Genomic DNA, 17,730 nt, shown 5'->3' with positions numbered 1-17,730 from the left:
GCTGCTGTTCACTGCATTTGTCCAGTGGCAGGTGTTGCGTGTTCAGCCACTCTCATAATCCTAAGGCAGGAACCTCTCCCTCACCAACAGAGTGAAAAGGAGGTGAATAAAACAAGATCTCACTTATCTGGGAAGCTTGAATTTAAGACATGTAATCGGGGACTAGGAAGCAAGGAACTCAGTTATTTAAAATATATTTTAAGGGGCCGGCCCAGTGGCGTAGTGGTTAAGTTTGTGCGCTTCACTATGGTAGCATGGGGTTTGCAAATTCAGACCCTGGGCGCAGACCCAGCACCACTTGTCAAGCCACGCTGTGGCAGCATGCCACACAAAACAGAGGAAGACTGGCACGTTACCTCAGCAACAATCTTCCTTAAGCAAAAAGAGGAAGACTGGCAACAGATGTTAGCTCAGGGCCAATCTTTCTCACACACATACAAAAAATAAATGAAATAAAATATATTTTAAGCAAGGAAACAAGCTGATATATAGTTCAAACGTTAGAAGGGGATAAGAGAGATTCTTCACAGATTTCCTTTATTTTTATTTCAGATATAAATTTACAAGTGTGGTTATGTAGTTTCTTATCCTCTAATGGACTTGACGGGAGGAGGGGAAAAGGTTGACAGCTTTACTTACAACATTAAAAAAAGGGGAAGGATCTGAGCCAACCTGACAAAGGCTGCAGAAAACAAAGTTCTTTTTTTTAATAACATTTTATTTTTCCTTTTTCTCCCCAAAGCCCCCTGGTACATAGTTGTGTATTTTTAGTTGTGGGTCCTTCTAGTTGTGGCATGTGGGATGCTGCCTCAGCATGGCTTGACGAGTGGTGCTATGTCTGCACCCAAGATCCAAACCAGTGAAACCCTGGGCCACTGAAGCAGAACACACGAACTTAACCACCCAGCCATGGGGCCGGCCCCCAAAGTTCTTTATAGAAACAAATAAAATTACAAATCAAGTCCTGAAATTCAGGAGCTAATCAAACCTCTTGAAAAGAGAGCACTAAAATTTTTTTTTTAGAATTTTTATATAAGAATAACTACAAGCTTACATCCATAACCTTTTCAGATGAAAATAATAAACAGGATTTTGAATTATGGAATGACGTAAACATTTCAACACCTCCAGACTTACTGCAACTCTACTGAGTGATTAAGTAACTGGGAAAAATCTTGTGGATGTGGTCAGTGCAGTGGAAGGAGATGAATTAGAGACTCTTTCACAATTTTAGGCTACCTTCCTCCACTCTTCTCTGATCCTTGGTCTATAGAGAACTCCTTGCTAATTGAGAAATTAGAAGATAAAACTAGTTTATTAAATACAGTCACGTGCCACATAGTAACATTTCAGTCAACAATGGACAGCCTATATGAGGGTGGTCCCATAAGATTAGTACCATTTAGCCTAGGTGTACTGTAGGCTATGCTATCTAGATTTGTGTAAGTAGTGTAGAAGAGACAGAAGTTTTCCTCTACCCTTCTAAGTCCTTTTGGCTGCTCTAAGAATTAAGCTGACAGACATATTAACAGGAGAGCAACAAAAGTTTAATAACAGGTATACACACGAGAAATCCAGGAAAACTGAGTAACTCACCAAAATGGCCAAAGCCCTCAGCTTAAATACCATCCTCAGCTAAAGAAAAAGAGGAGGTTGGGGGTGGGGAGATTCAGGGACTTTCAAAAGGAAGGAAGGCAATTCACAGGTAGGTGAAAAGGAGCAAACGTTTGGAGAACAAGTGTTTGGCCACACAGAAACAGAAGAACACAGAGGGGAGCCCAATAAACAGGGTTTTCTAGGTTCCTCCCTGTCTACCACCTAGTCCATGTTATGCTAAGGTGGTAGCTCACTTCATGAGACAGGTTTTTTAATCTGAGTTCTTTCAGGTAGTTAAGGTGAGTCTTCCATTTCTTTTTTTTTTTAAACATTGGCACCTGAGCTAACAACTGTTGCCAATCTTCTTTTTTTCTTTCGTGCTTTTTCTCCCCAAATCCCCCGAGTACATAGTTGTACATTTTTCAGTTGTGGTATGTGGGACGCCACCTCAACATGGCCTAATGAGCGGTGCCATGTCTGTGCCCAGGATCCAAACCAGTGAAACCCTGCGCTGCCAAAGTGCAGCGTGCAAACTTAACCACTCCACCACGGGGCTGGCCCCGAGTCTTCCATTTCTTAGAAATAATCAGCCTAAAATAATCCTCGTTTTAGACCCATAAAGAGACACATTTTGGGATGGCAAATTTTGTTCCCCTTCAGTACACTCTACGATGTTTGCACAGCAACAAGATCTCCTAACAATGCGTTTCTCAGAATGTATTCCTGTCGTTAAGTGATGCAACACTGTAGTGAGAAATGGTCTTTGATAGAGCAAGTTAGAAAACCTGAAAGTGAAAGAGACTTCCTCAAAAATAAATACTGCCATTTTGGTAGTTTGTGACTCTGCTCAACATTCTTTGGATCGGAATCCCCACAAATACTTGAAGAAAGTGGACAGAATTCAACTGTAAATTGTTAAATTGTCAGACAAGGGAAAAACAAGGATGGTCATCTTTCAATATCAGATGAAGCTGATTCCATTATTCTTAAAGAGAACTCCCCGAATCTTTCCCTATGAAAGAATATCTTCTCCGAGTAAAAATACAGTTCATTTTGATAAATCTCATAGAAAACTGTCTCCTGCTTTCCACCAAGTGCTACTTTTTTCTTGTGGATGTTGACAGAGGATCAGAAGTGTCTCAGATTGCAGACAATGAAAAAAGTATTACATTAATCCTGGGATGCTGCCACAAATTGCTCCTCACGTGCTGCAGGCAACAGAGAGGCTTGATGCCCCTCATATTGTGTACAGCATGCCTACATTCTAAGCTTACAGATAGAAATTGGCTTTACTGCATACTTTCAATTTGATCAAGGACAGATGATGAGCAAAGCAAACAATACTGATGGGCTGTGTGGCACTGGCACATGTGGGACGAACACATGTAGAAGCTAAACTTTTATTACCACAGCAACAGGAAGAAATTTGTCACAATACCCAGAAAGATGACTCCTCGTGGCAAAATCCTGTGGAGCAGAGGCGCCTTACTTTTCTAAAGAAGTTCCCAATTCCTTGGTTTTTTCAGTGTTGTAACCAATGCAAATAGAAGATAAGGCACGTTTGGTATAAGAAGCTGTGATCAAAATCCTTGGTATCATTTTGGCATACACTGATGATCCAGACAAATATCAACAGAGTATTGAATTGTTGCTCTTGGCCTTGGGTGATCCCTCAGAAGGAATAGTGAGTACAAGACATCAAGTGTTTTTACCATCCTATGCTACCTGGACTACGGAATTTGGAAAGGTCCAATCTTACCTTATACGTAAACGGCTGAGTAACACTGAAATACTTCTCAGGGAATGAAAACAAAGAGGAGGGCTGGATGCACATAAACGCAAGTAGCTTTCTGCCTTGCAGTCCTTGATTCTGTCACTCTTTGCATTAGTGCTACGAAATGCACCTTTCCCAAGCAAAGCCAAACCTCATAATGAAATGCCAAAGATGGAGGCGACTAGATTCCCTTGGCCTACATTGCCTCTGTCTTTCACTGGCAGGGATGAGCATCTGGCAGCGCTACTTCACCTTCACGACTACCATCTAGAACATGAAGGTACGGCAGGGTGGGGGAGTCTGCCACAGGTTGTCAATCGACTGTTGCCACAATTTATAGAAATCGTTGGGAAAACTGTTACTTTAATGACCTGTGTCTATGAATTCTAGAGATCTTTCCTGATGCTTTGTGCTGAACATTGTAAACTGGCAAAATTTTTACAAGTATTAAGGTAAAATTTTAGTTTTAGAAGATTTTAACGCTACCTGAAGAAAACACTGATTTCTTTTTAGCAGGAAATGGAGTCCTCAACAAAGTAGCTATAAATATAGTAGGCTGACAAAAATTTTAAAATTTTTAAAAAGGCTTGAGTAACCAAAAAAAAAAAGATGCAAAGTATACAAAGCAAACAATGCATGTGCATGTAAGCACATACACACCACAGAAAACAGCTAGCCAAACCATTAAATTTAGAGGTAAACAGCCCTGCACTCTACAGTAGCCCAAAAGTATATTGCATGGGAAATACTTATCCTAAAAATCATTTGTTATCTTAAATTCAAATTTAACCAGGCATCCTGCATTTGATCTGAGAACCATGCCAACAACTCCTCTAATTTCCATATGTTGGACATTATCCCAAATAGTTATCTCCTCCTTGATCAAGGCAGGAGACATTAGGGTAGAGATTTCCCAAATCTGGATGCCTGTTAAATTTGCCTGGAAAGCTTCTGAAAAAATACAGATTCCTAGTTCTACTCCAGGCCTAGTGAATCAATCTCCAGAGGACCAAGACCTAGAAATCCATATTTTAGAAAATCTCCCCAGGTGATTTTGATGGGTGGCCAGATATTGTACCCACTGCCCTACAAAAGATTGTATATGCAAAATTTGAGGGTTTTGGTCGTATGAAGAAAGGAATCACAGATTTCACCTCAATCTCAAGGAATGCGATACCAAAAAGTGTAACTGCTCAGAGACAAGTAGTAAAGTTAAAAAGAGCTGTTATGCATTCTTCAACTTCAACTAAAAGAAGCATTTAACATTTTTCCCCCTAACTCTCTAAAAACTGCATATGCTTTTTTGAAAGTTACAAGTAAAATAAGAATAGAAACACTATTTTTAAACTCTATCATATTTAAATAGTTTATGACAAAGTGATCACTATTGCATATGTGCTAAAGACTAATTGATTTTGAGTATACTTAAGTGTGTTAATTTGTTAAGTTTTCCTTACAAACTTTTTCCTTTATAATTATCATTCTGAAGAGTAATTAAAAACAGGGCCCTGGTGATGGCTGGGTACCCAGAATATGAAGACACTAAAGTAAACTGTTAACATCACACAGATAATAAGGAGCTGCCAGACTCCAGTGGACAAAATAATGCAGAAGTGACATCAGCATCATAGCAGAGTGAGCTATTCCCTTATGCTCTCCTCCCTAAGATACAACAAAAACGACATTCATTAACCAACAGAGGACATCCACACAACACAACAGATGTCTGATGAGAATCCACACTGCCATACATCTGAAGATGGGGGTGCTGGATCCCAAGAGGCAGTGGACAGAAGTAAGCAGATCCCCTCCAGTTCTCCTCATTGGCAGCGATCTAGGGTGCAGGACCTCGCACTGCAGCTGGTGCATGACTCTGAGATGAGAAGGGGGGAATAGCAGGAATGCTTCTGCTCTCGGAGTTGCTTCCCAGCCTGTGGGAACGCTCCACACTGAGAAGGCTAAGTCAGCAGGGGGGTGCCGCCACTAAGCTGAGCAGCCCATGGAGGCCACCAGTGAGTGCAGAGTGGGAGCACGGGTGGGAAAGAAGGTACCCCTCCCCCTCATCCCACCTGGCACACGAGCTTGCTGGTCAGCCAGGGCAGGGGATCCTTGCCAGATCACCTGTGCCTGCATGTATGAAGCAGCAGCAGCCAGACACAGAGAGCCCTATCAGCACAACTTCCTCAATGGACAAGCACAACTGCCAGGAGACGTGGTAAGGTCAGAAAACAGCTCCTGCCCCACCCAGCATTGGCAGGTGGAATCTGAGACCAAATAGTACCACTATGTGCCAGTAAAGGCCCACCACATCTCACAGCATGAAGAAATACATTAACACTCCAGACCAGAAGGAAAATGACAAGTGTCCAGAAACTAATCCTGAAGTCACTGAAATTTACAATCTAAGTAACAGAGAATTCAAAATAGTTATAAAGAAACTCAATAAGTTACCAGAAAACTCAGAAAGACAGTACAAAGAACTCAGGAATAAAATTAATGAGCAAAAGTAATTCTTCACAAAAGAGACTGAAATTTTAAAAAACATTAAAACAGAAATGCTGGACATGAAGAGCACACGAATGAGATTTTTCAAAAGTATAGAATCCTTAAAAAACAGGACTGACATTATGGAGGACAGAATTAGTAACTTAGAGGACAAAAATATAGAAATGTTTCAGGTGGCGGAGGAGAGAAAACTAAGACCAAAAAGAAATGAAGAAATTCTCTGAGAAACATCCAACTCAATTAGGAAATGCAACATAAAGATTATAAGTATTCCAGAGGGAGAACAAAGGGAGAAAGGAGCAGAGAGCTTGTTCAAAGAAATAATAATACCTGAGAACTTCCCAAACCTGGGAAGGAGCTGGAATGACACATAAATGAAGATAAGAGAACTCCTAATTACATCAATGTGAAAAGATCTTCTCCAACACAAAAACCAATGACAAAGAAAAAATATTAAGGGCAGCAAGACAGAAGAAAATAACCTACAAAGGAACCCCTATCAGGTTTTCAGCAGATTTCAGAGCAGAAACTTACAGATTAGAAGAGTAAAATGATATAGTCAAAATACTGAAAGACAAAAACTTTCAGCCAGGAAAACTCTATCCAGCAAATTATCCTTCAGATATGATGAAGAAATAAAAACTTTCACAGATAAACAAAAGCTGAGGGAATTCATTGTCACAAGACACCCTCCCGATAAGAAATGATCAAGAAAGCCCTCATACATGAGGGGGAAAAAAAGGCAAAGACTTACAAAACCTTGAGGAAGGAGATAAACAGACAAAAATCATGAAATTACAGCTCTCTATCAAAACAGGTTAGCAAACATTTAATTATAACATAAAAGACAAAAGGAATGAAAGCATCAAAAATAACTATAATCAGGCTGGCCCTGGTGGTCTAGTGGTTGGGTTCAGTGCACTCTGCTTGAGCAGCCTGGGTTCAGTTCCTTGGTGCAGACCTACACTGCTCTGTTAGCAGCCATGCTGTGCTGGTGGCCCACATAATAAAAAACAGAGGAAGACTGGTATAGATGTTAGCTCAGGGTGAATCTTTCTCAGGAAAAAGACAAAACAAAACAAACAAAACTATAATCACTTCATTTTAATCACAAACTCACAACACAAAATGGAATAAGTTGTGACAACAATAATTTAGGTGGGGAAAGGAAAGGGATGGAACCTGCTTAGGATAAGGAGATAACGGGCTATCAGAAAATGGACTATCTCTTCTATGAGATCTTTTATACAAATCTCACAGTAACCGCTAAACAAAAAATCAGAATAGAGACACAAATGATAAATACTGAGAAAACCATTATGGAAAATTACCAAACTGAAATGGCAGTCAGAAACACATGGGATGAGAAACAAGGGAAGTACAGAACAACTGGAAAACAAGAGATAAAATGGCAGTATTAAGCCCTCATGTATCAATAATCACTCTAAAAGTAAATGGACTGAATCTCCAATCAAAAGACACAAAGTGGCTGGATGGATTAAAAAACAAGAACAATATGCTGCCTCCAGGAAACACATCTCAGCTCTAAAGACAAACAAGCTCAGAGTGAAGGGATGGAAGACGATACTCCAAGCAAATGGCAAATAAAAGCAAGCAGGTGGTGCCATACTTACATAAAGTAGACTTCAAGATAAAAAAGGCAATGAGAGAAAGAGGGACAGTATACAATGATAAAAGGGACACTCCACCAAGAGGGGATAACACTTATAAATATATATGCACCTAACACAGGAAAACCAAAGTACATAAAGCAACTATTAACAGACATAAAAGGAGAAATTAACAATAACATAATAATAGTAGGGGACCTCAATACCCCACTTTCATTAATGGAGAGATCATCCAAGCAGAAAGTCAGCAAGGAAGGGGTACAATTAAACGAAAAACTAGACCAGATGGCCTTTATAAATTTATATAGAACACTCCATCCAAAGCCAGCAGAATATACGTTCTTCATATACGCACATATGGCATATTCTCAAAGATAGACCATATGTTGGGAAACAAGGCAATTCAATACATTTAAGAAGACTGGAATCATATCAAGTATCTTTTCCAAACAAAATGCTATGAAACTAGAAATCAACTAAAGAAAAAAGCTGGGAAAGTGACAAACATGCAGAGACTAAACAACATACTACTGATCAACCAATGGATCACTGAAGAAATCAAAGGAGAAATAAAAAAATATCTGGAGACAAACGAAAATACATCATACCAACTCATATGGGATGCAGCAAAAGCAGTCCTAAGAGGGAAATTCACAGCAATACAGGCCTACCGCAACAAACAAGAAAAATCTCAAATAAGTAATCTCAAACTACACCTAAGAGAACTAAAAAAAGACCAAACAAAGCCCAAAGACAGAGGAGGAAAATAATAAAAATTAGAGCAGAAATAAATGAAACAAAAAAGACAGCAGAAAAGATCAATGAAACAAAGAGCTGGTTCTTTGGGAAGATACACAAAATTGACAAATCCTTAGCCAGACTCACTAAAAAGAAAGAGAGAGAAAGACCAAATAAATAAAATTAGAAACGAAAGACGAGAAATTATAACAGATACCATAGAAATACAAAAGACTATAAGAGAACACGACATAAAACTATATGCCAACAAATTGGACAATCTAGAAGAAACAGATAAATTCTTAGATTCATACAACCTCCCAAAACTGAATCAAGAAGAAACAGAGAATCTGAATAGACCAATCACAACTAAAGAGATTGAAAACGTAATCAAAAACCTCCCCAAAAATAAAAGTCGAGGACCAGATGGCTACTCTGGAGAATTCTACCAAACGTTCAAAGAAGATTTAATACCTACCCTTCTCAATCTATTCCAAAAAATTGAAGAAGACGAAACACTTCCTATCTCATTCTATGAGGCCAACATTACCCTGATGACAAAATCAGATAAGGACAACACGAAGAAGGAAAACTACAGGTCAATATCACTAACGAACATAGAGGCAAAAATCCTCAACAAAATATTGGCAGACAAAATACAGCAATACATTAAAGAGATAATACACCATGATCAAGTGGGGTTTATACCAGGGATGCAAGGATGGTTCAACATCCACAAACCAATCAATGTGATACACCACATTAACAAAATGAGGAATAAAAACTACATGATCATCTCAATAGATGCAGAGAAAGCATCTGACAAGACCCAACATCCATTTATAATAAAAACTCTCAATAAAATGAGAATAGAGGGAAAGTACCTCAACACAATAAAGGCCATATATGACAAACCCACAGCCAACATCATACTCAATGGGGAAAAAAATCCCTCTGTGAACAAGAACAAGACAAGGGTGCCTGCTCTCACCACTCTTATTCAACACAGTACTGGAGGTTTTGGCCAGAGCAATTAGGCAAGAAAAAGAAATAAATGGCATTCAAATTGGCAAGGAAGAAGTGAAACTCTTGCTGTTTGCAGACGATATGATTCTCTATATTGGAAACCCTAAAGAATCCATCAGAAAACTATTAGAAATAATCAACAACTACAGCAAAGTTGCAGGATACAAAATCAACTTACAAAAATCAGTGCCATTTCTATACTCCAATAACAAACTAACAGAAAGAGAACTCAAGAACACAATCCCATTTACACCACACAACACAAGGAATAAAATATCCAGGAATAAATTTAACCAAGGAGGTGAAAGACCTATACAATGAAAACTTTAAGACAGTATTGAAAGAAATCAATGATGACATGAAGAAATGGAAAGATATTCTATGCACATGGATTGGAAGAATAAAAATAGTTAAAATGTCCATACCACCTAAAGCAATCTACAGATTCAATGCAATCCCAATCAGAATCCCAATGACATTTTTCATGGAAATAGAACAAAGAATCCTAAAGTTCATATAGGGCAACATAAGACCCTGAATAGCTAAAGCAATCCTGAGAAAAAGAACAAAGAGGGAGGAATCACAATCCTTGACTTCAAAATATACGACAAAGCTATAGTAACCCAAATAGCATTGTACTGGTACACAAACAGACACACAGATCAATAAACAGAATTGAAAGCAGAGAAATAAAACCACACATACGTGGACAGCTAATCTTCGACAAAGGAGCCAAGAACATACAATGGAGAAAGAAAAGTCTCTTCAATAAATGGTGCTGGGAAAACTAGAAAGCCACATGCAAGAGAATAAAAGTAGACCATTATATTTCACCATATGCAAAAATTAACTCAAAATGGATTAAAGACTTGAAGGTAAGATGTGAAACCATAAAACTCCTAAAAGAAAACATAGGCAGTACACTCTTTGACATCAGTCTTTGAAGCATCTTTCCAAATACCATGTCTACTTGGGCAAGGGAAACAAAAGAAAAAATAAACAAATGGGATCCCAGCAGACTAAAGAGCTTCTGCAAGGCAAAGGAAATCAGGAATAAAATGAAAAGACACTAGGAAAATATATTTGCAAATCACATATCTGACAAGGGGTTAATGTCCAAAATATGTAAAGAACTCATACAACTCAACAACAACAAAACAAACAACCCAATCGAAAACGGGCAGAGGATATGAACAGACATTTTTCCAAAGAAGACATACAGATGGCCAACAGGCACATGAAAAGATGTTCAACATCACTAATCATTAGGGAAATGCAAATCAAAACTACAATGAGTTATCACCTTACACCTGTTAGAATGGCTATAATTACCAAGACAAAAAATAACAAATGTTGGCGAGGATGTGGAGAAAAGGGAATCTTCATACACTGCTAGTGGGAATGCAAACTGCTACAGTCACTAAGGAAAACAGTATGGAGATGTCTCAAAAAGTTAAAAATAGAAATATCATATGACCCATCTATCCCACTACTGGGTATTTATCCAAAGAACTTGAAATCAACAATTCAAAGAGACTTATACACCCCTATGTTCACTGCAGCATTATTCACCATAGCCAAGACATGGAAGCAACCCAAGCGTCCATCATCTGATGAATGGATAAAGAAGATGTGGTATACATATACAATGGAATACTACTTAGCCATAAAAAAGACAAAATCGTCCCATTTGTAATAACATGGATGGACCTTGAAGGTATGATGTTAAGTGAAATAAGCCAGATAAAGACAAACATGCATGATTTCACTCATATGTGGAAGATCAACAAACATGGATAAAGAGACCAGATTAGTGGTTACCAGAGGAGAAAAGGGGTTGGGGGGTGGGTATAAGGGGTAAAGGGGCACATATACATGGTGTATGACAAATAATAATGTACACTTGAAATTTCACAATGTTATAAACTGTTATGACCTCAATAAAACAGAAAAACAAAACAAGAACAACAAAAAAACAGATGGGCCGGCCCCGTGGCCGAGTGGTTAAGTTCACGTGCTCCACTGCGGTGCCCCAGGGTTTCACTGGATCGGATCCTGGGTGCAGACATGGTACCGCTCATCAGGCCAGGCTGAGGCAGCATCCCACATGCCACAACTGGAAGGACCCACAGCTAAGAATATCTAACTATGTACTTGGGGGCTTTGGGGAGAAAAAGGAAAAAAATAAAATCTTTAAAAACAAAAACAAAACAGAGTCCATATCACCTAATCTAAAACTAGGTCATCTACTAATTTCAACATCAGCTTTTCTTTAAATATGTTTTTACTATTTATTTAAAATATTAAGAAACCCATGAATCCAAAGTAGGCATTATCATTAATATGAAAAATTAAACTCCTAAATTTTTTCTATCTTAAAAAAAAAAGTATCTCTAAAATGCAATAGTAGGGCAAAAATGAAGTAGTAATACATATTCTTTTTCTTTTGTTTCACTACCAAATTTTCTTCAAGAATAATTTATACTTACTGTCTTCACTTCTTATCCTCTAGTTAACATTTATTGAGTACCTAACACAATGAGACTCAACCCTGGTGGTACATTCAAGTCATCTGCCAAGTTTTTTGTTTTTGTTTTTGTTTTTTTTTTTTAAAAAAAAGTAGAGGCTTCAGGCCTCACACATGAATGAAGCCTGTGCATCCACGTTTGTTTATAATCTCTCCAGTTGATTTTTACGTGCAGCTAGAGTTGAAAACCACTCATCTAATATATGCCAGGCATTCTACTGGAATTACAAAAATGAATAAGACATAGGGCCTGCCCCTGAAGAACACAGGAAATAACAAGATCAGGTAAACCTACTAAAATTGGTAAACGTTATAACAAAGGTATATACAAACTGCTAAGAGCACGGGGTAGGCAAGGATACAAGAGAAGAGGGAAGTCTTCGGGTCTGGTCTTTGAAGGACAAGTAGTTTACAATGCAGACAAGACTAAAAGGCCATTTCTGGAAGAGGGAAAACATATACACACTTTTTAGATTCTGGTAATCTGGCTTTTCTCTCTGTTTCCTGCTCCAAACTCTATTAAAATTGCTCTAGAGGCCACTAATGATCTCTAGTCCACCACTTAAAGAGCTGACCTTATTTGCACCAGTTTTCCCGTCTGTAAAATGGGGTTAATAACAAGGTTTCTCTGACAATTAATTGAGAGATTAACATAGTAAATATTGGCATGCAGTAGATATAATTTGTTTCTCATCCCTTTCTCTTAAATCCAAAGGCTTTTCTCAATCTTATATTCCTTCTTAATCTCTCTGCAACCCCGGCACTTCTCCTCTGGAAATTCTCTTTAGGTTCTGTGACATGAGCACCTACCCTGTGCTAGATATACACTCCTACTTCAAGGGTCACTTCACCTTTTTGTTTCTCTCCTCTTATTCCCTACAAAAGTATATGCTCTCTGCCCTCTCCTCTTTGCCATGAAAACTTATTCTCCTAAAAGGCTTATCCCATCTTGTGGTTTTAACCCACAATGAGAGAATTTCCAAACCTATATAAAATCTCTGAGCCTGACCTCTTTTCCAGGCTCCATTTCTACATTTCCGTATCTCCTAGTCATGTTCACACAGACATTCTGCTAGCATCTCAAAGACAGTATAACCCAACCAAACTCATCATTATTCCTCCCAGCTGTGCATCCTTTTTCCTGTGTTCTCTAGTTGTTAGTGACGGTACCACTTCCCAGTCGTCCAGATTTTAACATGAAGTTATCTCTGACTCTTCCCTTTCCCCTACATTCACTCCCCAAGTCCTGTTGATTCCAACTCTGAAATCTGTTAGCAATTGTTTTTATCTCTGTTTCTTGTGAAACTACATTAAGTCAGGTCCTGACACTTAACCCAGGTTCCCAAGTGTTCTCACTAGCTCCAATCTATCTAGATTCTGTGGTTCTCAACCAGGGGCAATTCTATCCCACAGGAGACATTTCTGATTGTCATGACAGGGGCGGGGGGTGAGAGTTGCTACTGACATCATGTGGGCCAAGGATACTGTTAAACATCCTACAACGCACAGGACAGCCCCCTACAACAAAGAGTTATCTGGCCCAAAATGTCAACAGTGCTGAGGTTGAGAAACCCTGTGCTGTTTAACAGCACAAGTCATCTTTGCATCTCCTACTTGCAAAGTACCTGAGATAGAACTCTCACTCTCTGCTCGTTCCCAGTTTCCTTTTTCTCTTCCCACATTGTGATCTCTGGCAGGAGCTTGCACCCCAACTAATGTTGCAATGCATTCTTCTAGGCAGAAGTAATTTTTCTGCCTTTTTAAATTCCATGAAGTTATTACTTTTTGACCCTGTGCAGTACATATGCTACATATGTCTGATTCATCTTTGAAACTTTAGTCTTGCATTGTGTATACAAAACAGGTGATCAAATCACCAAACTTCAGTGAGTCTAAAACTTAATCTACGGTGACATCATTGCTATTCACAGACACTGCAATTCTCTTCTTCCCTGACCCCTCTGAAACTAAGTTTACAGATGTAACTTTCTTTAGCTAACTGAAATCTGAGCAGTCTGAGCAGAAGTGTAGTGAGTCTCTAAGTGTGTGCGTGTGGGGAGGGGAGAGCTTTAAAAACCAGTGTGCAGGGGCTGGCCCGGTGGCGCAGTGGTTAAGTTTGCATGTTCTGTTTCTCGGCAGCCCGGGGTTCGCCCGTTTGGATCCCAGGTGCGGATGTGGCACTGCTTGGCACACCATGCTGTGGTAGGCGTCCCACATAGAAAGGAGATGAAGATGGGCACGGATGTTAGCTCAGGGCCAGCCTTCCTCAGCAAAAAGAGGACTGGCAGTAGCTAGCTCAGGGCTAATCTTCCTCAAAAAAAAAAAAAAAAAAAGACGGGGCCAGCCCCCTGGCTGGTTAAGCTCGTGTGCTCCGCTTCGGCGGCCCAGGGTTCGGATCCTGGGCGTGGACATGGCACCGCTCATTAGGCCACACTGAGGTGGCGTCCCACATGGCACACCTAGAAGGACCCACAACTAAAATATACAACTATGTACTGGGGGGGATTTGGGGAGAAAAAAGCAGGAAAAAAGAAAAAGAACCCCGAAGATGGGCAACAGATGTTAGCTCACGTGCCAATCTTTAAAAAAAAAAAAAAGAAAGAAAAAAACCAGTGTGCAATTCACTGCATTTCCTTCCCCCTGCTGAAGGGACCATGGGGAAAAGCCTAAGTTGTTGTTGTTTGGGATAAATGTGACATGTTACATTTTGTAAATTTAAGGTGTACAGCATGTTACTTCGATACATTTACATATTGTAATATGGCTGCCACACAAGCAATATTTATCACCTCATTATACTACAATACTATTGTCTATATTCATTATACATGGCTTATTTACTACTCATTACAAGTTTGTACCGTTAAACACCCTCAATCTTATCCTCCTTCCCCCAATCCCCTGGTAACCACCATTTTATTCTGGTTTTTTTTTCCAGGTTTGACTTTTTTGGAGTCCACATATAAGTGATATCATACAGTACTTGTCTTTCTCGGTCTGACTTATCTCATTTAGCATAATGTGCTCAAGATCCATCCATGTTGTCACAAATGGCAGGATATCCTCCTTTCTCGTGGCAGAATAATATTCCACTGTGTATATATACCACATACTACCTATGTTTAGACTGAAGTCCTCCAACAGCCTGAAACTCTACAACCCTATGTGACTGCTGAGCAGGGTCCTTTCGCTGCTGACCCACACTAGACATACACACAATGAGTGAGGAGATGCCATACAAAGCCCCCTCCAAACCCCTCATGCTAAGAGTTTAGGTTGTTGTTGTAGTATATAATCGCTTATCCCGATTCACAGAGTAATTAATGTAAGATGCATAATTTTATGTGCCACTAAAAAAGGAAAAATGCTACCAATTAAATATCATAAGCCATTGATTGTACAATGCAGCCTGATTTTAGGGATCTTAAAATAAGGAAAATTATGAATACCGAAATCAATGAAATATGATATATTTGGTAAATGAATGAATGTGGAGGTAGTTTTCAAAAATTATTTCCATTCACTGTCAAAAGAACATTACGAACTAAAATGTGCAAGAAAAGTTCTCAGCCCATTAGATTCACAATGAAACATGTAAATAAATGTCATAAAAGTAAGAATGTAAAGATTGTACATCTAACCTTCAAAATAAAATTTGTGAAATTCTCTTTCTTTGGCAACTATACGTGGTTCTATGGAACCCCTAGTTTCTTTGATAGGCATGAATCTCCTGCAACAAATTACTGCTTCAGGCAATTAGGCTTTTAGGTCGGAGCACAGAACCATAGATCAAGTTTTCCCACCATGCTTTTCAACCTTAAAAATTACTTTGTACTCCCTGCTCTAAGTAGGTTTTTTTTTTTTTAAGATTTTATTTTTCCTTTTTCTCTTCAAAGCCCCCCAGTACATAGCTGTATATTTTTAGTTGTGGGTCCTTCTAGTTGTGGCATGTGGGATGCCACCTCAGCATGGCTTAGATGAGCAGTGCCATGTCCATGCCCGGGATCCAAACCGGCGAAACCCTGGGCCGCCAAAGCGGAGCACATGAACTTAACCACTCAGCCACAGGGTCGGCCCCTTCTAAGTGTTTTTATATCCCATGTTCTTACACTAAAACGCAATGTTCTATGTATATAACTATTCTTATTTTATGTAGAAATGGCTCCCAAATGTGCTGAAAACACACTACAAATTTGCTTTAATGTGCAGTCTGAAAAACTCCACTAATGCTACAGCAGCTATCAAGTTTCCTCTTGCTGTAGGAATTTTTACATTTTACTGATGCAATGACAGAATTCATTCATCTACAAAATGAAATTAGGAATGAATATTTTCTACATTAATAGCTTACTGGTTGAGTTTGCTTTTTGGTTAATAAGAAAACTACTGATTTTACATTAATTATGATGGAACATATAATTATGATAGAATATACAATGGCGGCTTACATTGTTTTTACATACAAACAAAATTTCTGAAGCCAAATTATGATTGTGTAGGGAGAGAAGTGTATCAACTGCCTGTAAAGAATATTTAGCATGTGTAAGTGCTTTGAACCCTAGCCAATATCACCACCTGCACCTCAAAGAGCACCAGGAATTTTATTTGACTCTTTAAATCTTTAAAATCTATAGCACTATTTAGAAGAGAAAAATTTAGGCACACTAGAGTTTTCCTCAAAAACTTGCCTTTGTATGCTACTTTTGCTTTTCATAAAAGTGTTAATGTTTTCTTTTAATTTCATGAATTTGTGATCCCTTTGTTTATTCACTCACTGAACCATTCTATTCATCACATCCATCATAAAGACAGATACTAAAAATGACATTATTTCTGCACTTAGGAATTCCACTGGAATAGGGGAAAAAACACAGGCAAACAAATAACAATTACGCAAAACTTTATTTAATACTATGTGTTATAGCATTCAGAAGTGAGGTTAAACTAGCCATGTGATTTGAGCCGAATCTTGAGGGATGAGTAAGATTTTCATCTTTCAAAAAAGGAGCCAGACCAGGGAGCAGTACCACCACACAAAGTGGCTAAGTCATGAGCAGAGAAAACTACGATTTTATTGTGTGTTTACTACATGCCAGGTGCCAACCATTTATACTTACAGCAACTTAATAGAGAAGATACTTTTTATTATATCCCCACACTTCAGAGGAAACTGAGGCTAAGAGATTAAATAACTTACCCGAGGTGCTAGACATGGACTAGCACGCAGGTCTCTGAATTCACAGCATGATTAAACAACAGTACATATTGGAAATGTCAGAACTATTTAGGTTAGAATGGAATACAAGCCACAAATACCATTTTCAGGAGTTGAGCATCCTTGTAAAAGCAATGGAGGATCCAGCAACTAAAAGCTTGGGAGTAGAAAAACAACATATTGAAACACAGCTTAGTACAGGAAATTGGAGAGATTAGTCTAGAAAGTTTATAATAGAAGCCTACCAGTGGCAAATTTAACAGAAGGGAAAGACCACATAAGAGATATTCTTCTAATCCTACTTTTCCTCCTTTGGCTTTATTCCTTCCTCAACTGTGTACTCACAGAACAGGTAGAATCAATTTTCATTCTGTTTGTACAGTAAAATGTTGTTACTAAACAACAGTAGTTAATAACATAACAATAGTTAATTTAATAGTCTGGTCAACTAGGAGATAATAAACCAAATATCAACATAAATGAACTAACTTTTAGAGCAAGAAATAAATTATCTGTATAAGACACATTTTGATGATGGAACTGTCAGATTTAGAAATTGATTGTAAGGTACAGGGCACAAGGAAAAAAATTTAAAATAATGCTGAAGTTAAAAACAAGAATGACTGGGGGCCGGCCCCGTGGTCGAGTGGTTAAGTTCATGCACTCTGCTTCGGCGCCCCAGGGTTTCGCAGGTTCGGATTCGGGGCACAGACACGGC

The 17,730-nt window shown here is 38.7% G+C and overlaps 1 protein-coding gene and 1 pseudogene across 1 annotated transcript in view; one reads left to right on the top strand and one right to left on the bottom strand.

Moving 5' to 3' along the window:
• CAPZA2 (capping actin protein of muscle Z-line subunit alpha 2) overlaps positions 1-17,730 on the bottom strand; it is a 58,205-nt gene that overhangs the window by 35,607 nt on the left and 4,868 nt on the right. The window lies entirely within an intron of this gene.
• Positions 2,194-4,071, top strand: LOC123282243 (RAB11-binding protein RELCH pseudogene; annotated as a pseudogene).

This window comes from Equus asinus, chromosome 1 (assembly GCF_041296235.1).
Source record: "Equus asinus isolate D_3611 breed Donkey chromosome 1, EquAss-T2T_v2, whole genome shotgun sequence".
NCBI classification, from domain to species: Eukaryota; Metazoa; Chordata; class Mammalia; order Perissodactyla; family Equidae; genus Equus; species Equus asinus.
Note: the sequence above shows the minus strand (reverse complement) of the source record. Positions and strands in the feature narration are given on the sequence as shown.